Below are 24,637 nucleotides of genomic sequence, written 5' to 3'. Positions count from 1 at the left end.
ATTTTCTGAGGAGAAATTCAAGCTGGCTGCAGAAATTTGCATAAGTAATGAGGAGTCAAATGTTAATCACCAAGACATTGAGGAAAATGTCTCCAGGGAATGTCAGAGGCCTTTGTAACAGCCCCTCCCATCACAGGCCTTGAGGTTTAGGAGGAAAAAGTGGTTTCATGTGCTGGGCCCAGGGTCTCTCTGCTGTGTGCAGTTTAGGGACTTGGTGCCCTGCATCCCAGCTGCTCCAGCCATAACTAAAAGGGGGGGAAGGTACAGATTGGTCTGTTGCTTCAGAGGGTGCAAGCCCCAAGCCTTGGCAGCTTCCACATGGTGTTGAGCCTTTGAGTGTGCAGAAGTCAAGAATTGAGGTTTGGGAACCTCTTCCTAGATTTCAGAGGATGTATGGAAATGCCTGGATGTCCAGGCAGAAGTTTACTGTAGGGGTGGGGTCCTCCATGGAGAAAGTCTGCTAGGGCAGTGTAGAAGGGAAATGTGGGGTGGGAGCCCCCACAGAGAGTCCGTACTGGGGCCACCGAGTGGAGCTATGAGAAGAAGTCCACCATCCTACAGACCCCAGAATGGTAGATCCACTGACAGTTTGCACTGTGCACCTGGAAAAGCTGCAGACACTCAATGCCAGACCGTGAAAGCAGCCAGGAGAGAGACTGTACCCTGCAAAACCACAGGGTGGGGAGCTGCCCAAGACCATGGGAACCCACCTCTTGCATCAGCATGATCTGGATGTGAGACATGGAGTCAAAGGATATCATTTTGGAGCTTTAAGATTTGACTGCCTTGCTCGATTTTGGACATGCATGGGGCCTGTAGCCACTTTGTTTTGGCCAATTTCTCCCATTTGAAAAGGCTGCATTTACCCAATGCAAGTACCTCCATTGTCTCTAGAAAGTAACTAATTTGCTTTTTATTGTACAGGCTCATAGGAAGAAGGGTCTTGCCTTGTCTCAGATGAGACTCAGGACTGGGGACTTTTTAGTTAATGCTGAAAGGAGTTAAGAATTTGGGGGACTGTTGAGAAGGCATGATTGGTTTTGAAATGTGAGGACATGAGATTTGGGAGGAGACAGGGGCAGAATGATATGGTTTGGCTGTGTCTCCACCCAAATCTCATCTTGAATTCCCATGTGTTATTGGAGGAACCTGATGGGAAGTAATTGAATCATGGGGGTTGGTCTTTCCAATGCTGTTCTTGTGATAGCGAATAAGTCTCATGTGATCTAACGGTCTTATAAGGGGGAGTTTCCCTGCAAAAGTTCTCTATTTGCCTGCTGCCATCCATGTAAGAAGTGCCTTTGCTCCTCCTTGCCTTTCACCATGATTGTGAGGCCTCCCCAGACACGTGGAACTGTAAGTCCATTAAACCCTTTTTCCTGTATAAATTACCCAGTCTCAGGCATGACTCTATATTTTTTATTTTTATGTATTTATTTATTTTGAGACAGGATTTCACTCTTGTAGCCCAGGCTGGAGAACAATGGCATGATCTTGGCTCATTGCAACCACCGCCTCCCAGGTTCAAGCAATTCTGCCTCTGCCTCCCAAGTAGCTGGGACCACATGTGCCCACCACCACACCTGGCTAATTTTTGTATTTTTATTAGAGATGGGATTTCACCATGTTGGCCAGGGTGGTTTTGAACTCCTGACCTCAGGTGATAGATTCACCCTGGCCTCCCAAACTGCTGGGATTATAGGCATGAACCACCACACCTGGCCTTGGGTATGTCTTTATCAGCAGCATGAAAACAGACTAATACTTTGTCCAAGTGAAACTTTATAGTTTTTGCTGTACAGATCTTGAATATACTGTTTGAAAATTATTCCTGTGTTATGATTTTAATGAAAATTTTCCTGTGTTATGATCTTTATTCCTGTGTTATGATTTTAACAATGTGGCTACAGGCCCCATGCAAATCCAAAATTCAACAGGGCAGTCAAATCTTAAAGCTCCAAAATGATATTCTTTGACTGCATGTTTCACATCCAGATGACACTAATGCAAAAACTTCAGTTTCAAAATATTGATTGCTGGTATATAGGAACACAGTAAATTTTTTAAAAATCCATTATATCCTACTGCTTTTCTAAGTTCATACATCAAATTTAGCAGTTTGTTTTGGTTTTACTGTTTTAATATTTAAAAAATAGACTTTATTTTTTAAAGCAGTTTTAGGCTTACTGAAAAATTGTAGAGAAAGTACAGTCCCCATTTACCCCTTTTTCCTTAACACATACACACAGTTTCTTCTAGTATTGCAATCTTGCATTGCTGCAGTACATTCACTTCCACTGTTGAACCAATAATGGAACATTATCATTAACTCAATTCCACAGTTTATGTTACAATTTCTTTGTGTTATATAGTTCTATGGATTTTTCACACATGACAATATTATCACGCAGAATAGTTTCACTTTCCTAAAAATTCCCTGCTCCCCATTCATTCTTCCTTCTCTCTCATCAATCACTGGCAATCACTAATCTTTTTACTGTCTATGGTTTTGCCTTTTCCAAAATGTCATATAGTTGGAATGATATGGTGTGTAGCCTTTTCAGATTGGTTTCTTTCACTTAGCAGTATGCATTTAAGGTTTCTCTACATCTTTTCATGCCTTTATAGCTCATTGCCTTTTAGTGCTGTGTACATCCCTGTCTGGATGTACTACAGTTTATTCATCTATTCACCAAGGACTTCTTGGTTGCTTCCAAGTTTGGTAACTATGAATAAAGTTGCTATAAACATCCGTGTGCAGATTTTTATGTGGACATAAATTTCCAACACATTTTGATAAATACCAAGAAGCATGATTGCTGGATCACATAAAAATATGTTTAGTTTTGTCATAAACTGCCAAACTGTCTTCCACAGCAGCTGTACCATTTTGCATTCCCACCAGCAATGAGTGAGAGTTCCCATTTCCCCACATCTTTACCAGCACTTGGTGTTGTCTAGGTGCTGTTGACTGAATTGTGCTCCCCTAAGATTCATGTGTTGAAGTTCTAACAACCAGTACCTCAGAATCTGACTGTTTTTAGAGGTAGGGTCTTTAAAAAGGTAATTAGAATAAAATGAGGTAATTAGAGTGGGCTATAATTCAATATGGTGTCCTTATAAGGAGAGAAGATCAGAATACAGACACAGAAGGAATACTGTGAGAAGGCACAAGGAGAAGGTAAACATCTATAAGCCAAAGAGAGAAGCCGCAAAAGAAACTAACCCTGCTGACACCTTATCTTGGACATCTAGTCTTCAGAAGTATGAGAAAATAAATTTCTTGTTTTTGAGCCATCCATACTTTGTTATGGCAGCCCTAGCAAACTAACACACATGGTTTTGAGTTTTAGCCATTATAATAGGTGTTTAGTGGTATCTGATTGTTGTTTTAATTTGCAATTCCCTAATGATATATAATATTGAATATCTTTTTATATGTTTGTCATCAGTGTATCTTCTTTGGTGAGGTGTCTGTTCAGATCTTTTGTCTATTTTTTAATTGAGTTGCTTATTTGTTTACTGTTGAGTTTCAGGAGTTATTTGTATATGTTTGATACATGTTCTTTATCAGATATATGCATATTTTCCCCCCAGTCTGTGAATTTTCCATTAAAGCAATGTTTTTCTGAGCATTCTAGCCAGGGCTCCTTGCATAATGTGGTCTGTCTACTCTGGCTGGTAGGAATTCAACTTACTTCAATCTTATTTGAGCTCTAATTAATTATCCAGTTTTCTGCTTGTTGTTGATTATTTCCTATATCCTGTGAAATTTTATCCCACATATGTGCATCTCAGCATTCAGCCAAAGAATTGTTGGAATGAATAACTGCAGAAAGCTAGAGCTCTCTCTTCCTGTGGAATGGCTCCCTCCTCTCGGGTGCACTGTCACATGAATTCTAGCTGCCACATTCTACCTGGACTGCCATTTTTGTCTCTTCAACTCAGTGCAACCACAGCCTTTGTTTGAGGTCTGCTTTCCTATATTGAAACCTAAAAACTGAACTCACAGAGCTCATTTTTCTTGTTTTTCTTCCTTCAGAGTCTACAGCACTGCATGGTGTGTTTTCCAACATCTGAAAATATTTCTTTTCACATGTATCTTGTCCATGTTTTTGATGTTTATAGTGGGAGTGAGATCTCATGTAACCTTTTATAGGTCACAATGGAAATCCCATCTAGTCATTTTGAGATACTTTCAATGCTAAAGGAGCAACCTGTTTGTCAATATCTTTATAGGCATACAACCTTTTATTTTGACCTCAATTTTTGTACATTTTTAAAATTGATATTACCTTGAGATAAGTTAAATAGCATCAGTCCTCTTTTACACTTTCAGAAACAAACATTTTAGAAATAAAAAAGAGATAATATTCACTTCTTTCAGACTTTTACATAATTATAAATCCAAAAATAGTGTGAGTTTCACACAGGAAGAACCAAGATATAATATTTTAGAGTGTCAGACTTTGCCATGGTGGTGCATCCAGTACAAATTGTCTGTTAAATAATCATGAAAGGAGAGAGAGAGAGAGTAAGGAGAGAGGGAGAGAGAGAGAGAAGGAAAGAGAGAGAGGGAGGCTGGGAGGGAGGGAGACAGAGAGAAAGAGAGAGAGAGAGAGGAAGAGAGAGAGATTTAGAAAGAACAAAATTGCAAGAACACTGTAATCCAAACATCACTAAAGAACATATAATAATATATAAGGGAACAATATACTATCTGTGCTATGGGCAACATTTATGGAAAACAAATGAGAAATGGGGATTGAAAGAGAATCCATTAAATAACCATTGTATTAATTTCTGAGCCAATTAATGAACATAAATAAAATAGAAGATATGTGGAAATATAATTACATTTTCATTACTCAGGAAGTGCCAAATTAAGGCAGTTCTTTTATTTGCAGGTAAATGGATTTCCTAATATAGAAACCAAAAAGTATGTAGACCTATTCTCCAAATCATTGGTAGAGTTGGACCACTGTATGGAAACCTGTCTTTACAAACAAATGGCTTAAAAGGAGTGGGGCAGAAAGTGTACTCTTTTCAGTACACCCCAGCTCCCATGAGTGATCAGACTCAAAGGAGCTTGGCTACACATGTAAGTTTCTCCTTATAAGTTCTCAGTCCGTCTCTAGGGGAGAAGAAATGCTGAAGAACACTCAGTGCCTTTATATTGATGACAATAATGGTACTCCTCGAAATAATGGAAATGTCAGAAGCATTTGTGATAGGTGTTTCACCCTTTTCTAAGTACAACATGGATTTGCTTTTTCTGATTGCAAGACTACCCCTGTAATGTCAAATGATAGCAATGTTTGACTATGTATATGTTTAACTATGTGTATGTTTAACTATGTTGAAGGACAAAAGCTCAGTGTCTACAGAGCAGGCTACATGCAATGGAATTGTTTAAAGAGGATAGGAAATTGTTTAAAGATTATGAAAAGATGCCCACTTGGGAATTCAGTTCATATTTATTCTCTCGAGCACTGTGGAGAGACAGAACATGGAGACACAGATGCTTGAGATGCCAATTAGCAGGCTAGCAGGTAGCAATCTCTGTTGCCTACATGGAGGAAGTGGTGGTGTATTTGAGACACACACAACTGGATATGTCACTGTGGAGGTGGGAGGGACTTCTTTCATCTAAGTTTTAATGAAATTGCTATGTTCCAAACCACATCACAAATTAACTGAAAAGTTTAAATCCTGCCCACGGATTTCACCTGAGTCTCTGTTTAGCATGAGTAAAAAGGAGTCTTACCACTCCTTACCCTATACTGCCTATTTGTTCATTATTTAATTTTCTGTTTCATATAATTCTGCATCATCTCTATAATGTTAACATTTAATCCCGAACATAATCCAACACATATCATGTCATTGAAAATAATATCATGACCCTGGTACACAGTATTTAAAACAATTATGACCTTCAGGTAAACAAAACAGGAATTTAACATCATTATTCTGTTTTTGTTGTTTATATTAAAATTGTGTGCATTTATTTTCTTAGAACACTCCATAGACCTATTTTCATAGGAACGCATAGTTAAGTCCTTTCTTGTTATGTGGAAAATTCCTTAGTCATTGTCAGAGAAAGAAATAATTCACCAAGAAATCACGAAACTAACAGACTATTTTATCATTTTAGAGAGAAAATATCACATCATTAGTTTGAATGGTGAGTAACGGTGGGAGGTATAGTTATGAAAGTGTTCTATTTATCATAGTTCACTCCAATTCTGACTGCATATAGCCTTTCAAGTTTCTAATCATAGTTGATCTTTGTTTGCTTTTTAGAGAAAAAAAATGTAGAGAAATGGTGAGGAATTGCATTGTTAGAGTCTGTATAAAAAAATGTCTCAAGAGAAGAAACTCTGATATTATCTAAAGAAAGCTCTGTGACTTTGGGGGATTCTTTGATGATTATACATTTAGAAAGAAGAAAAAAAAAGAAGGCGCTCACACATAAATACAAATTTAAGAGTTGCATGAAACTGTAACAGTGCCAAGAAGGCTAATAAAAAATAATCTGAGCCTTGGAAAATATGTGAGGAACAATAAAAAGAACACTTTTACTAGGTTCAAAAACAGGAAGAGGAAAAAGGAAGAGAGAGTTCCATTCCTTGCAACAGATGGTATAATGTTAACAGAACAACTTAACTGCTGTTTTGCTTTTGTCCTATTCATGCAGGGAGTTTGTCTCACTGAAACTGTTAAAGGAAGATAAGATGCTGTTTAAGTCCCAATGTAGCTGAGGAAGTAACGAGAGAGCTCTCAATGCCAGCACCTCCACCTCAGAGATCTCCAGGCCAAACGCCCCAGTACAGAAGGAAAGAACGGCTAGAATCCAGTTTGGCAATTGCTGAAAACCATGAAGAATAAGATAGGTGACTAGGATCCATGGAAATAATTCACTTTTTTAAAAAAGGTAAAACACATGTGTGAGAACTTGATGTCAGCTACTTAGATTGTTTCAGAGTTGTCCTTGGAAAAGAGTAAAGCACATACTAGGGGCCAGTATGAATATTCAACATAGTGTTGGAAGTTCTGGCCAGGGCAATTAGGCAGGAGAAGGAAATAAAGGGCATTCAATTAGGAAAAGAAGAAATCAAATTGTCCCTGTTTGCAGATGACATGATTGTATATTTAGAAAACCCCATTGTCTCAGCCCAAAATCTCCTTAAGCTGATAAGCAACTTCAGCAAAGTCTCAGGATACAAAATCAATGCACAAAAATCACAAGCATTCTTATACACCAAGAGCAGACAAACAGAGAGCCAAATCATGAGTGAACTCCCATTCGCAATTGCTTCAAAGAGAATAAAATACCTAGGAATCCAACTTACAAGGGACGTGAAGGACCTCTTCAAGGAGAACTATAAACCACTGCTCAATGAAATCAAAGAGGATACAAACAAATGGAAGAACATTCCATGCTCATGGGTAGGAAGAATCAATATCATGAAAATGGCCATACTGCCCAAGGTAATTTATAGATTCAATGCTATCCCCATCAAGCTACCAATGACTTTCTTCACAGAATTGGAAAAAACTACTTTAAAGTTCATATGGAACCAAAAAAGAGCCCACATCACCAAGTCAATCCTAAGCCAAAAGAACAAAGCTGGAGGCATCACGCTACCTGTCTTCAAACTATACTACAAGGCTACAGTAACCAAAACAGCATGGTACGGGTACCAAAACAGAGATATAGATCAATGGAACAGAACAGAGCCCTCAGAAATAACGCCGCATATCTACAACTATCTGATCTTTGACAAACCTGAGAAAAACAAGCAACGGGGAAAGGATTCCCTATTTAATAAATGGTGCTGGGAAAACTGGCTAGCCATATGTAGAAAGCTGAAACTGGATCCCTTCCTTACACCTTATACAAAAATCAATTCAAGATGGATTACAGACTTAAACGTTAGACCTAAAACCATAAAAACCCTAGAAGAAAACCTAGGCATTACCATTCAGGACATAGGCATGGTCAAGGACTTCATGTCTAAAACACCAAAAGCAATGCAACAAAAGCCAAACTTGACAAATGGGATCTCATTAAACTAAAGAGCTTCTGCACAGCAAAAGAAACTACCATCAGAGTGAACAGGCAACCTACAAAATGGGAGAAAATTTTCACAACCTACTCATCTGACAAAGGGCTAATATCCAGAATCTACAATGAACTCAAACAAATTTACAAGAAAAAAACAAACAACCCCATCAAAAAGTGGGCGAAGGACATGAACAGACACTTCTCAAAAGAAGACATTTATGCAGCCAAAAAACACATGACAAAATGCTCACCCTCACTGGCCATCAGAGAAATGCAAATCAAAACCACAATGAGATACCATCTCACACCAGTTAGAATGGCGATCATTAAAAAGTCAGGAAACAACAGGTGCTGGAGAGGATGTGGAGAAATAGGAACACTTTTACACTGTTGGTGGGACTGTAAACTAGTTCAACCATTGTGGAAGTCAGTGTGATGATTCCTCAGGGATCTAGAAGTAGAAATACCATTTGACCCAGCCATCCCATTACTGGGTATATACCCAAAGGACTGTAAATCATGCTGCTATAAAGACACATGCACACGTATGTTTATTGTGGCACTATTCACAATAGCAAAGACTTGGAACCAACCCAAATGTCCAACAATGATAGACTGGATTAAGAAAATGTGGCACATATACACCATGGAATACTATGCAGCCATAAAAAATGATGATTTCATGTCCTTTGCAGGTACACGGATGAAATTGGAAATCATCATTCTCAGGAAACTATCGTAAGGACAAAAAACCAAACACGGAAATTGAACAATGAGAACACATAGACACAGGAAGGGGAACATCACACTCTGGGGACCGTTGTGGGGTGGGGGGAGGGGGGAGGGATAGCATTGGGAGATATACCTAATGCTAATTGACGAGTTAATGGGTGCAGCACACCAGCATGGCACATGTTTACATAAGTAACTAACCTGCACATTGTGCACATGTACCCTAAAACTTAAAGTATAATAATAATAAATAAATAAATAAAATAAAAGCAGAACAAAAGATAGCCCATATGTGTGAAAAAAATAAAAAAAATTTAAAAAGGCAAAAAAAAGCAAACTATGGTATAGAGTATAACTTCCTTTTTCTCAATAAAATAGGGGAATGCAACTTTTTTACTATACATCACCTTCTGGAAAAGCATCTTTCACGCTGCATATTTATGAGATTCATCCTTGTTTTTTCACTTATCAGTAGCTCATTCCTTTTTATTACTGAGTCATATTTCAGTGTGAATGCACCACAGTTTATTGCTCTCTGTGTAGACACTTGGACAGTTTTCAGTTTTTCATTACAAAGAATAAAGCTTTCATGAATATTCTTATTACAAACTTTTTTTGTGCATAGTTTTCCAATTTTCTTGAGTAAATTCCTAGGCAGGAAACTCCTTGGTTACAGTGAAAATATTTGGTGTATATGATTTTATATATCAAATGTAAAATCCCAGGCCTCTTCTTCAAAGTGAAGGAAAATATTGTATGGTACATTCCCACACACCATACATTAGAGTTCCCCTGACCCCATGTTCTTGCTAGTGTTTGGTTTTTCCAATTTTTAAAGTTTTAGCCATTCAGGTGTGTGTAGTATAGGTATTGATTGTAAAAATCCATATTAAAATGTCTTAAAACATCACCGACATATAGTCATAGAACAATCTGGTGAATAATAAATGATTGAATAATTGTTTTCTGGGAATCAATGCATCGCCTTTGAGTCTCTTAGTCCGTCAATCAACTGCATGACCATGCAAGTTAGGCAAGTTATGCAGTCTCGGTTTCCTTTTTGGTGAAATAGCTTAGTAATAGATCTGTCTCATAGGTTTGTACTAAAGATGGAATGAAAATACCTATAAGTGAATTAAAAAGGTTAGAGTCTTAAAAAGTTCAATTTGAGTCTCAGGGACCCCTTTAGTACACACTGCCTTAAATTGGAGTGGGTTCTTCAGCAGCAAACAGTTGGTAAGTATTTCTCTGGAGACATTTATTGTATGCTACCCCAGAATTCCAGAAGACCCTGTACTTAACTTTATATTAATCAGCATTTTTATTATTGCCTGAATGAAAATAGAAGTAACGTTAATGAAATCTCTAAATCTGATAGGAGAGTTAATGTTTGGTGTCAGAATTTAGTTGTAAAATCTTTAAAGATTAAAATATGCCATAATCTAATAGAAATAATTATTTTTTAAAAGCAAGCAAACAAAAATTCACTGGACTTACAGGGTCTTGCTACACTTAAAAAATAATTGTAAAGAAAAAATTGGTTGATTATAGCATTACAACCCTAAGTACAGAAAAAAATAATATCTGTAACTGTGTTTATAGCATTATATATTCATATTTTAACATAGTATTGTGTTTACTTTTGTTAATCATGTTTTAAGGAGGATCTTGAAACAAAATGTATGTTCAAAAGAGAATAAGATGCAGTTATCTTTTAATTTGAGAAACAGTTGATGAGATTTAGTAGAAGATGGTGACGTTGATGTTTTGTCTTTTAGGCCAAAAGATAAAAACAAGCAAGAAAGCAAACAAATAAAAGTAACAACAAAATTTAAGAACCCCTTGCATGGAAGGATGCTTATTTCCTCTGGACTGAAAGGTATGACTTATATCTAAAGTATGTACATTTGGGGGAAGGTGATTTTAGCTAAATGTAGGAGACATTGAACTTTCTTTTCCTTCTCTCCTAGAATCCCATTTCTTTTGATTTTAGGGCACTTGCCAAATTCTGTTGTAATGTTGACTTTACTGTCTGTCAACCTGAGTGTGAGCTACATGAGACCATAGTGTTGAACCTTGAAGGAGTCATGGGCACTGGCACCCCACACAGTTGAAAATTTGTGTATCACTTTTGACTCCCCCCAGGCTTAACTAATAGACTACTGTTGACTGGAAGTCTGATCAATAACACGAACAGTCAATTAACATATATTTAGTTATTGTATTATATGTAGTATAACTGTATTCTCACAGTGAAGTAGGCTAGAGAAAAAGTGTTGTTAAGAAAATCATAAGAAAGAGGAAATATATTTACTATTCATTAAGTGGAAAAGGAGTACCACAAAAGGTCTTTATTCTTATCCTCTTCACATTGAGTAGGTTGAGGAGGAGGAGAAAGGGGAGAGGTTGGTCTTGCTGTCTCAGGGGTGACAGAGGAAAAAGAGGTGGAGGAGGTAGAAGAAGAGGCAGGAGAGATAGGCACACTAGGTGTAACTTTTATTGAACAAAATCTGACTATAAGTGGATCCACACAGTTCAAACCCATGTTGTTCAAGAGTCAGCTATATTTTATTGTCTTGTTAATCCTTCACAATTATCACAGAGCCAGGTACACATACTTGAGAGATGTGTGTTAAATTGAGTATAATAGATTATTTAATAAATAAAGACATCCAAGAACATGACTAGATGCATTTGCAAGGATATTGCCCCGAGATCCTGCAATTATCACAACTATGAAGGCAAATAATGTAGATAATTTAGAAGTAATTTATTTTTGTTTTAGTTGGGAGTTCTAGAAGATCTCTAAAGCCCAGTCTTCATGTCAGTTCCATGAAGAATCATGAATCAGATGCAATAAGTTTGTTTCATTATGAATTCTTCATATGTGGATAAATTTTTATGGATTCATTAGAATTAAAAAAAAAACTCATGCACACACACACACAAAACAAACAAAAAGCAAAACAACTAAGAATATCAGTAGTACCTCTTGAAGTAAGGCCAGAATCTATGACTAACTTGGCACATGAAGTATTTAATATCCTGGAAGTGATATTAGATTTTACTGGGGTGTGAATCACTCATTTTGTTTTTCTAGAATGTCAGTTTCTGCTATTTTTCTGAAAACCATATGTCATTATGAAAAGAACCATACTTCAAGTTTAAGGTGCTTTCAGTACTGAATATGATTCAGTATTGTTAACTTTTTGTGATTTAAAACCATAATATTCATCTCCATTACTTAAAAACATTTTGTTTGAGTATGAATAGAGATATTAAATGAGGCTCACCAAGATCCCATTTAATACTGGCAGAAATTTTCGCTGTGACATTTTGCAGATAAGAGCTTGTGATTCAAGAGACAAAAGGAATTTTTAGCTTTTTCACTTTAATTCTGGCTGGCATATTCTAACCCCTTTTATTTTCTAATGTCAGTTTTCTGAAATATATAAATGGATCCTCTATATATTGAAAATTATGCACTAGTTTTCATTGGTATAATTTCAGATTACATGTATGTGACTTCTATTATTTTATTTAAGTGTTCTTTCTTTTCTGTTGTTTTTGCCACAGTTTATGTTTTTCACTTAGAGATTTGTGTCACTGTTTTAAATATTTATATTTTCAACAAAGATATCTTATGAATAAATTAATCAAGTGATTGATAACACCAACACCAATTGTTCCCACATACTAAAAATACTTCTAATAAAAATTATTTCAAAAATAAATATGAGTTACTTACAAAAAGAAAGAAATTTTTTATGGAATCTAAAGATATTGAGTTTTTTTAAATGAAGACAATTGGAAGTCCTAGCCAGAGCAATCAGGCCAGAGAAAGAAATAAAAGGCATCCAAATAGGAAATGAAGGATCAAACTATCTCTCATCACTGATGATACGATTGTATACCTAGAAAAGCCTAAAGACTCCACCCAAAGGCTCCTAAAGCTGATAAATGACTTCAGTGAAGCTTCAGGATACAAAATCAGTGTACAAAAATCAATAGCATTTCTCTACACCAATGATGTTCAAGCCAAGAGCCAATTCAAGAATGCAATCTCATTCACAATAGCTGCACACATGAAAATAAACCTAGGAATACAGCTAATCAAGGAAGTGAAAGATTTCTACAAGGAGAATTATGAAACACTGTTAAAAGAAATCAGAGACAACACAAATGAAAAAACATTCCATGCTTATGGACTAGAAGAATCACTGTTGTTAAAATGGCCTTACTGCCCAAAGTAATCTACAGATTCAGTGCTATTCCTATCAAAGTACCAATAATATTTTTCACAGAATTAGAAAAAAAATTCTAAAATTCATATAGAATGAAAAAAGAGCTCAAACAGCCAAAGGAGTCCTAAGCAAAAAGAGCAAAGCTGGAGGCATCACATTACCTGAATACAAACTACACCATAAGGCTACAGTAGCCAAAACGGTATGATACTGATACAAAAACAGACACATAGACCAATGAAGCAGAATAGAGAACAAGAAATAAAGCTGCACCTCTACAGCCATCTAGTCTTCAACAAAGTTGACAAAAATATGCAATGGAGAAAGGAATTTCTATTCAATAAAATGGTGCTGGGATAGCTGGTTAGCCATGTACAGAAAAATGAAACTGGACCCATACCCTTCAACATATAAAAAATTAATTTGAGGTGGAATAAATAATTAAATGTAAGATTTCAAACTATAAGAATCCTAGAGGAATGCCTGGGAAACACCATTTTGGTTACCAACCTTGGGAAAGAACTTATAACTAAGTCCTCAAAAGCAATTGCAACAAAAACAAAAATTGACCAGTGAGACCTAATTAAACGAAAGCACTTCTGCACAGTGAAAGAAGCTAACAACAGAGTAAACGAACAACCTACAGATTTGGAGAAAATATTTGCAAAGCTATGCACCTAACAAAGGTCTAATATCTAGAATCTATAAAGAACTTAAACAATGGAACAACCAAAACACAAATAACCTCATTAAAAATGGGCAAAGGATATAAATAGATACTACTCAAAAGAAGACATACATATGGCCAACAAATATATGAAGAAATGCTCAACATCACTAATCATCAGAGAAATTCATATTTTAAAAAATGAGATAGTATCTCACATCAATTACACCAATTAGAATGGCTATTACTTAAAAGCCAAAAAATAACAAATGTTCGTGAGGCTGTGGAGAAAAGGAACACTTATATACTACTGGCGTGTATTTAAATTAGTTCAGCCAATTTGCCATTCTGTGTCTTTTAATTTAGCCCATAACAGAACCAAAGACAAAAACCACATGATTATCTCAATAGATGCAGAAAAGGCCTTTGACAAAATTCAACTGCCCTTCATTCTAAAAACTCTCAATAAATTAGGTATTGATGGGACGTATCTCAAAATAATAAGAGCTATTTGTGACAAACCCATAGCCAATATCATACTGAATGGGCAAAAACTGGAAGCATTCCCTTTGAAAACTGGCACAAGACAGGGATGCCCTCTCTCACCACTCCTATTCAACATAGTGTTGGAAATTCTGACCAGGGCAATCATGCAGGAGAAAGAAATACAGGGTATTCAATTAGGAAAAGAGGAAGTCAAATTGTCCCTGTTTGCAGATGACATGATTGTATATTTAGAAAACCCCATTGTCTCAGCCCAAAATCTCCTTAAGCTGATAAGCAACTTCAGCAAAGTCTCAGGATACAAAATCAATGTGCAAAAATCACAAGCATTCCTATACACCAATAACAGACAAACAGAGAGCCAAATCATGAGTGAACTCCCATTCACAATTGCTTCAAAGAGAATAAAATACCTAGGAATCCAACTTACAAGGGATGTGAAGGACCTCTTCAAGGAGAACTACAAACGACTGCTGAACGAAATAAAGAGAGGACACAAACAAATGGAAGAACATTCCATGCTCATGGATAGGAAGAATCAATATCATGAAAATGGCCATACTGCCCAAGGTAATTTATAGATTCAATGCCATCCCCATCAAGCTACCAATGACTTTCTTCACAGAATTGGAAAAAACTACTTTAAAGTTCATATGGAACCAAAAAAGAGCCCTCATTGCCAAGACAGTTCTAAGCCAAAAGAACAAAGCTGGAGGTATCACGCTGCCTGACTTCAAACTATACTACAAGGCTACAGTAATCAAAACAGCACGGTGCTGGTACCAAAACAGATATAGACCAATGGAACAGAACAGAGCCCTCAGAAATAATACCACACATCTACAACCATCTGATCTTTGACAAGCCTGACAAAAACAAGAAATGGGGAAAGAATTCCCTATTTAATAAATGGTGCTGGGAAAACTGGCTAGCCATATGTAGAAAGCTGAAACTGGATTCCTTCCTTACACCTTATACAAAAATTAATTCAAGATGGATTAAAGACTTAAATGTTAGACCTAAAACCTTAAAAACCCTAGAAGAAAACCTAGGCAATACCATTCAGGACATAGGCATGGGCAAGGACTTCATGTCTAAAACACCAAAAGCAATGGCAACAAAAGCCAAAATTGACAAATGGGATCTAATTAAACTAAAGAGCTTCTGCACAGCAAAAGAAACTACCATCAGAGTGAACAGGCAACCTACAAAATGGGAGAAAATTTTTGCAATCTACCCATCTGACAAAGGGCTAATATCCAGAATGTACAAAGAACTTAAACAAATTTACAAGAAAAAATCAACCCCATCAAAAAGTGGGCAAAGGATATGAACAGACACTTCTCAAAAGAAGACATTTATGCAGCCAACAGATATGTGAAAAAATGCTCATCATCAGTGGCCATCAGAGAAATGCAAATCAAAACCGCAATGAGATACCATCTCACACCAGTTAGAATGGCGATCATTAAAAAGTCAGGAAACAACAGGTGCTGGAGAAATAGGAACACTTTTACTCTGTTGGTGGGACTGTAAACTAGTTCAACCATTGTGGAAGACAGTGTGGCGATTCCTCAAAGATCTAGAACTAGAAATACCATTTGACCCAGCCATCCCATTACGGGGTGTATACCCAAAGGATTATAAATCATGCTGCTATAAAGACACATGCACACGTATGTTTAATGTGGCACTATTCACAATAGCAAAGACTTGGAACCAACCCAAATGTCCATCAATGATAGACTGGATTAAGAAAATGTGGCACATACACACCATGGAATACTATGCAGCCATAAAAAAGGATGAGTTCATGTCCTTTGTAGGGACGTGGATGAGGCTGGACACCATCATTCTGAGCAAACTATCGCAAGGACAGAAAACCAAACACCGCATATTCTCACTCATAGGTGGGAATTGAACAATGAGAACACTTGGACATAGGAAGGGGAACATCACACATTGGGGTCTGTCGTGGGGTGGGGGGAGTGGGGATGGATAGCATTAGGAGATATACCTAATGTAAATGACGAGTTAATGGGTGCAGCACACCAACATGGCACATGTATTTATATGTAACAAACCTGCACATTGTAAACATGTACCCTAGAAGTTAAAGTATGAAAATAAATAAATAAAATAAATTAGATCAGCCACTGTGGAAAGCAGTTTGGAGATTTCTCAAAGAAATTTAAACTACCATTCAACCTAGCAATGCCATTGCTAGTATATATCCAAAAGAAAATAAATTGTTCTACCAAAAGACACATGCACACATATGTTCATTGCAGTACTATTCAAAATAGCATAGACATGGAATTAACCTAGGTTCCCATCAACAGTGGATTCAATAAATAAAATGTGATACATAATACATCATGGGATACCATGCAGCCATAAAAGGGAATCAAATCATGCTCATTGCAGCAATATGGATGCGGCGGGATTCCATTATCCTAAGCAAATTAATGCAGGAAGAGAAAACCAAATACCACATGTTCTCACTTATAAGTGGGAGCTAAACATTGGGCACTCATTATATAAAGATGGCAACAATAAACACTGGGAAGTACTAGACGGGGTCAAGGATTGAGAAACTAACTATTGGATATTATGCTCACTACCTGGGTGATGGGATCATTTGTATGTCAAACCTCAGTCCCACACAACATACCCATGTAACAAATCTGCACATGTACCTCCAAATCTAAAATAAAAATCAAAATTGTAAAAAAAAACAAAGACAATTATTGTTTTGCTTTGAAGAGTTGATTTATAAGTAATTTTTTTTTTTTTTTTTTTGATACGGAGTCTCGCTCTTTCGCCCAGGCCGGAGTGCAGTGGCGCTATCTCGGCTCACTGCAAGCTCCTCCTCCTGGGTTCACGCCCTTCTCCTGCCTCAGCCTCCCGAGTAGCTGGGATTGCAGGCGCCCGCCACCATGCCCGGCTAATCTTTTATATTTTTAGTAGAGACAGGGTTTCAACGTGTTAGCCAGGATGGTCTCGATCTCCTGACCTCGTGATCCACCTGCCTAGGCCTCCGGAAGTGCTGGGATTACAGGCGTGAGCCACTGTGCCCGGCCGATTTATAAGTAATTTTAAAATCAGAAAAAAAACAGCAGGTAGAAAAGAGCAACATTATTTTAAGTTCAAAAAATTAAAAATGCAGAAGAGATAAAGCAGTATCTCATACCAAAAGTAAAGATTATATCATTGAAATGTAATAAGACCATGCCTTACAAGTATTTCAGGAGCAAGAAGAATCTGGGGTCCAGACTGTCTAGCTAGCAGCAGATGGGAGACTTACACCCACTTCAACCTGGGCATAACTTTTTCTCTGCTGTGCATTTAGCAAAATATAAACCTTTATTTGCTACCTCAAAGGCTTTTTTCTTATAAGGTCTGGTATGCATTTCAGATTTTTTTTGGGGGGGGCAATATTAGGTGTGTTACTCAGGAGGATTTACGGTGGTCAGTTTCCCAGAATGTCTGGTCCTAAATTTTAAAATGTGTAAAAAAAAAAAAATTACTGTAACTCACAGCTAGGGAGAACAGATATCCCAAGTTTGCCAGGAAATTCTGGTTTATACCTTGTGTTCAAGCACAATTATTAATAACTGCTGCATTTCACTTCCAACTGTGTCCCAGCTGAATGAAAATCCATCATCACCCCATTTACAGATTACCAGTTGGGTTTTAATTAAGCCATTACCAACCAATCTGTAGCTCGGAGCTCCACTCCTCAAAGAGTAGTACTCGGACTAATCTAACACCCTGAGCATTCCATGGTAGCTTGTTAGAATTGCAGGCCTCACTCCAGATTTACTGAGTCAGAATATGCATTTTAATAATATCCCCAGGTGATTCACACATATAATAAAATTTAAGAAACACTAACCTATAAAAACAGATCAACTTAACATTTGTTTTAGGACAGTTCGTTCTTTGAAAAAGAGTATAAACACCTATACACAAAATATCAAGCAAAACAAAGAAAGTTGAATAAAGCAAAGGAAAAAAAAGTCAATCTTTTTTCCCATTCTCATTTGCAATTAGATTGCTTTGTTCATTTTCCATTAGATTGTTAATTAACATAGCATTTTAAGAACTTTTATCTTTATACATTTAGTTTTTAAATTTTTATGTTATTTAACATTGCATCTATCAAAAATGTAACCAAAACTTATGTATATAGTTTAAACAGACAACTATGAAGCTAATATCTGTTTTTACCCTAGTCAAGGCTAGAAAGAGAATATGATTAGCATTTATGATGTACCCCAAGTTCCCTCCAAATGTTTCTATCTTTAATGTAGCTGCTATCCAAACTTGAAAAAATTATTTTCTCATTTTTCTTCATAGTTTTAACACATGTATATGGATTCCCAAATTATACAACTTAATTTGCCATTTTAAAATTTATATGAATGAGATAACACTGCTCGTATGTAGGATTTTATTGTTTTTGTTTATTCAACGTTATGTTTGTGAAATTGACACAAGGTGCTATAAGTGATTATGATGTATTATTTTATTGCAATATAATTTTCTATTATATGAAAATGTAAAAGCTAATGCATTTATTCTATTATTTATAGATTTGTGGGTCATTTTTCTGTTTTCGTTTAGTGACTAAAAACAAATAAGCATTCTATACATGTATGAAAGTGCAATATAGATCCAGGAATTAAATCGTTAGTTTATAGTGTATGTGTGTCCTTAGCTTTATTAAGTAATGACAATCTATTCTTCAGAGTGTTTATAAAAATTTACACTCCCACCATTAGCGTTCTTATGTTTATTTCCATGCTTGCCAATTTTGCTAATAATCGGACTTTAAAATTTTTATCAGTCTATCAGATATGTTTTAAATTCTCATAACCATGAAAAATTAGGCATGTTGATGGTGTTTTCTTTGGAGGTTTGAGCATCTGAATATTCTTTTGTAAGCCAAATAGTCATGTTAGTTTAGTTATCTTGTCTTTTCACTTTCTTCAGGGTATGTGTGATGATCATAAATCTCTCCTTTTGATGTAGATGAATTTATTATTATTTTTCTTTTATATTAGCATTTATTCTATGTTGTTTAAGAAAACTTTCCCTATTTTGAAATCACAAATCTATTTTATTATATTTATTTTTTATAAATCTTTACAGTTTTGCCTTCTAGATTTCAGTCTTCAAGCCACAGCAATTATTTTTAATATAGAATCATGTATGGATCTTCAATTTTCTTAATACTACTTATTTGGTGTATGTTGCTCAACTTTTCATATCAAATATCAAAATATGAATCAATATGTTTGGGTCTATTACATTTCATTAGATATTTGCCTGTATTGTTGGTAATGCTAAACTTTCTTTGTTACTATAAATATATAAAGTAAACACTGTAATGATTTATGAACCAAACTGATTTGATGGAGTTGAAAAACTCACTGTAAGAATTTCATAATACAATCAGAAGTATCAATAGCAGAATAGACCAAGCTGAGGAAAGAATCTCAGAGCTCAAATACCAGTTCTTTGAATCAACTCAGTGAGACAAAAATAATGAAAAGAGAATTTTAAAAAGTGAACAAAACCTCTGAGAAATAGGGGATTATGTAAAGAGACCAAACATATGATACATTGATATCCCTGAAAGAGAAGGAGAGAGGGCAAGCAACTTAGAAAACATACTTTAGAATATTGTCCAGGAAAACTTCTCCAACCTCACTACACAGGTCAACATTCAAATTCAAGAAATTCAGAGAATCCCAGTGAGATAATACAAGATGACCATCCCCAAGACACATAATCATCACATTCTCCAAGGTCAATGTGAAAGAAAAAGTATTAAAGAAAGACAGCTAGAAAGAAGGGTGGGTCACCTATGTAGAGAACCCCATCAGGCTAATAGGAAACCTTTCAGCAGAAACCCTACAATCCAGGAAGGAATCAGCAGGGGGGGTTCTATATTCAGCATCCTTAAAGAAGAGAAATTCTAATCAAGAATTTCATATCCAGCAAAAATAAGCTTAACAAGTGAAGAAATAAGATCCTTTTAGACAAGCAAATACTAAAGAAATTTACTGCTACAAGACGTGCCTTAAAAGAGGGCCTTAAAGGAGTGCTAACCATGGAAATGAAAGACCATTACTGGCCACCATAAATACACACTTAAATATATAGGTTATCAATACTATAAAGCAAATACACAACCAAATTTATGTAACAACCAGGTAACAACACTATGACAGAATAAAATCCACATATGTCAATATTATCCTTGAATGTAATCTGGTTAAATGACCCATTTAAAAGGCACTGAATGGCAAGTTGGATTAAAAAAAGCTTGATCCAACTGTATGCTGTCTTCAAGAGACTCGTCTCACATGCAATGACATCTATAGGCTCAAAGTCAAGGGATGGAGAAAAATCTCCTAAGCAAATGAAACACAAAAAAAAGCATGGGTTGCTCTTCTAATCTCAGAGAAAACAGATTTTAAACCAAAAATGATCAAAAAGGACAAAGAAAGGCACTACATAATCATAACAATTTCATTTTTATAAGAAGACTTAAGTCTCCTAAATATGTATGCACCTAACACTAGAGCACCTAAATTCATAAAAAAGCTCTTAGAGACCTACAAAGAGACTTAGTTAACCACAGATTAATAGTGAGAAATGTCAACATCCCACTGAAAGTATCAGACAGATCATCAATGCAGAAAACTAACAAAAATATTCAGGACCTAAATATGATATTGATACTGGTATATATACAATCCTAAGCCACGGGCTTAGTCCACGGGCTGTTAGGAACCAGGACACACAGCAGGAGGTGAGCAGCGGGCAAGCATTACCGCCTGAACCCTACCTTCTGTGAGATCAGAGGCAGCATTAGATTCTCACAGGAGCATGAACCCTATTATGAACTGTGCATGCGAGGGATCTAGGTTGCATGCTCCTTATGAGAACATAATACCTCTGAAACCATCTCCCCTACCACAAGTTTGTGCAAAAATTGTCTTCCATGAAACCAGTCCCTGTTGTACAAAAGGTTGGGGACCACTGATCTACAGAACATTTCACCCAACAACAACAGAATTTTTCTCATCTGCACATGGCACATACTCTAAAATCAACCATATGCTTGGTCATAAAACAATACCCAGCAAATAAAAAAAAAATCATAACAACTACACTGTCAGACCACAGCACATTAAAAGTAGATGTCAATACTAAAAAGACGTCACAAACCAATTACATGGAAATTAACTAATCTGCACCTGAATGACTTGAGTAAACAATGAAATTAAGGCAGAAATCAAGAAATTCACTGAAATTAATGAAAATAAAAATACAACATACTAGAATCTCTGTGGCTTTCCTCAACTGACTTTATTACAATGCTTGTTCTTTTCTATAAATTAAGACAGTTTGAACGTTGGCCTTTGGTGTAAACAAGAAAAAATGGAATGACTCCAAGAAAATCCAGTCATTTCTTACACAGTATATCTTTCCATTCTGTCTCTGTTTAGTCAAGTGTCAAGTTTAGGTCCCAAATATCTTTGTCTTTGTTAGTATTCTGCCTCGATGATCTGTCTAATACTGTATAATACAGCTAAAGTAGTAGTGAGGAAAGTTTGTAGCACTTAATGCTCAATCAAAAAGTTTGAAAGATCACCAATTAATAACCTAACATCACACCTGGGTGAAGTAGAAAAACAAGCACAAACCAATCCCAAAGTTAGCAGAAGAAGTGAAATAGCTAAACTGGATGAAGCTGAGATAGAAAACCATAAAAAAGATAAATAGAAACAGAATTTTGTACTTTGAAAGAGTAAATAAGATTAATGAACTGCTAGCTAGACTAATAAAAAAAGAACATCGTAATTAAAAAATCAGAAATAATAAAGGAGACATTACACTGACCCCACAGAAAAACAAAAACCCTCAGAGAATATCACAAACACTTCTATGCACACATACTAGAAAACCTAGAAGAAATGGATACATTCCTGGAAATATACAACCTCCCAAGATTGAACCAAAAAGAAATTGAAACCCTGATCAGGCCAATAATGCACTCTGAAATTAAATCGGTAATAAAATTTTTCTAACAATCAGGAAAATCCCTGGACCAGAAGGATTCACTGCCAAATTCTACCAAATATAAAAAGAAGAGCTGGTACCAATCCCACTGAAACCATTTCAAAAAATTGAGGAGGAGTGACTCTTCCCTTACTCATTATATGAGGCCAGAATCATTCTGATACCAAAACCTGACAGGAACAATAGAAAAGGAGAACTTCAGGCCAATATCCGTGATGAACATAGACACAAAAATCCTCAGCAAAATAACAGCAAGCTGAATCCAGCAGCATATGAAGAAGCAAATCCATCATGATGAAGTAGAGTTTATTCCTGGATAGCAAGTTTGATTCAATATACACAAATGAATAAGTGTAATTTATCACATAAACAGAACTAAAAACAAAAACCATGTAATCATCCCAATAGATGTGGAGAAGGTTATTGACAAAATTCAACATCCCATCATGTGAAAAACCCTCAACAAGCTAGGCATCAAAGGAATGTACCCCAAAATAAGGAATCACTTATGACAAACCCACAGCCATCATCATACTAAACAGGCAAAAGCTAGTACTTATCTTGAGAACTGAAACAAAACAAGGATGCCTACTATCACCACTCCTATTCAGTATAGTATGGGAAGTCTTACCCAGAACAATCAGGCAAGAGAAGGAAATAAAAGGCATCCAAATAGAAAGACAGGAAGTCTAAATATCTCTGTTTGCAGATGATATGATTCTATACCTAGAAAACCCCACAGTATATGCCCAGAGGCTCCTAGATCTGACAAACAACTTCAGCAAAGTTTCAGGATACAAAATCAATGTACAAAAATCAGTAGCATTTGTATACATCAATAATGTCCAAGCCGAGAGCCAAATCAAGAATGTAATCACATTGACAATAGCCACACACAAAAATCCCTAGGAATACAGCTAACCAGGGAGATGAAAGACCTCTACAATGAGAATCAGAAAACACTGCTCAAAAAAACCAGAGATGATACAAACAAATAGCAAAACATTCTATACTCATGATAGGAAGAATCAATACTGTTAAAATGGCCATACTGCACAAACCAATTTATACATTGTATTAGTCCATTTTCACTCTGCTAATAAAAATATACTCAAGACTGGGTAATTAATTCAGGAAAGAAGTTTAATGGATTCACAGTTCCACATGGCTTGGGAGGCCTCACGATCATGGCGGAAGGCAAGGAGGAGCAAGTCATGTCTTATATGGATGGCAGCAGGCAAAGAGAGAGCTTGTGCAGGAAAACTCCCTCTTATAAAACCATCAGATCTCATGAGACTTATTCACTATCATGAGAGCAGCATGGGAAAGACCCACCCCCATGATTCAGTTACCTCCCACCAGGTCCTCCCACAACACATGGGAATTGTGGGAACTACAATTCAAGATGAGATTTGGGTGGGGACACAGCCAAACCATAACACACATTCAATGCTTTTTTTTTTTTTTTATTGACAGAATCTCACTCTGTTGCCCAGTAGGCTGGATGGAGTGCAGTGGCGATCTCAGCTCACTGCAAGCTCCGCCTCCCAGGTTCAAGCTATTCTCCTGCCTCAGCCTCCTGAGTAGCTGGGACTACAGGTGCCCGCCACCAGGCCCGGCTAATTTTTTGTATTTTTAGTAGAGACGGGGTTTCGCTGTGTTAACCAGGATGGTCTCGATCTCCTGACCTCATGAGCCACCTGCCTCGGCCTCCCAAAGTGCTGGGATTACAGGCTCAATGCTATTTTTATCAAACTACCAATGACATTTTTACCAATTTATAACACACTATTCTTAAATTTATATGAAATCAGAAAAGAGCCCTCACAGTCGAAAGAATCCTAAGTAAAAAGAACAAAAACAGAGGCATCACACTACCCAATTTCAAACAATACTACAAGGCTTCAGTAACCAAAACAGCATGATACTGGTCCAAAAACAGAAACATAGACCAATGGAACTGGTTAGAGAACCCAGAAAGAATGCAGCCTACCTGTAACCATCTGTTCTTTGACAAAGTTGACAAAACAAGCAATGAGGAAAGAGCTTCCTATTCAATAAATGGTGCTGGAATAACTGGCTAGACCTATGCAGTGGATTGAAACTAGACCGCCTTTTTCACCACCTACAAAAATCAACTCAAAATAGATGAAAGCCTTAAATGTAAAACTGAAAAATATAAAAGCCCTAGATAAAAACCTAGAAAATACCATTCTGGACATAGGCCCTGGCAAAAATTTCATGACAAAGACTCCAAAAGCATTTGCAAAAACAAAACAAAACAAAACCAAACAAATTAAAAACCCAAAAAACAAAAAA

General features: G+C 36.4%; 1 long non-coding RNA gene across 4 annotated transcripts in view; it reads left to right on the top strand.

Moving 5' to 3' along the window:
* Positions 1 to 24,637, top strand: part of LOC104001824 (uncharacterized) — a 304,895-nt gene that overhangs the window by 205,932 nt on the left and 74,326 nt on the right. For 3 of the 4 annotated variants that reach the window (XR_008538781.2, XR_008538782.2, XR_008538780.2), the window contains exon 3: positions 10,582 to 10,682. This is a non-coding gene — a long non-coding RNA (uncharacterized LOC104001824). Of the gene's footprint in view, positions 1 to 6,700; positions 6,938 to 10,581; positions 10,683 to 24,637 lie in introns of all 4 variants that reach the window. The other variant, XR_008538783.2, reaches the window with a different exon arrangement.

Source organism: Pan troglodytes, chromosome 14, assembly GCF_028858775.2.
Source record: "Pan troglodytes isolate AG18354 chromosome 14, NHGRI_mPanTro3-v2.0_pri, whole genome shotgun sequence".
Lineage (NCBI taxonomy): Eukaryota > Metazoa > Chordata > Mammalia > Primates > Hominidae > Pan > Pan troglodytes.
The sequence above is the reverse complement of the archived record's forward strand: the minus strand, read 5'-3'. Positions and strand labels throughout refer to the sequence as shown.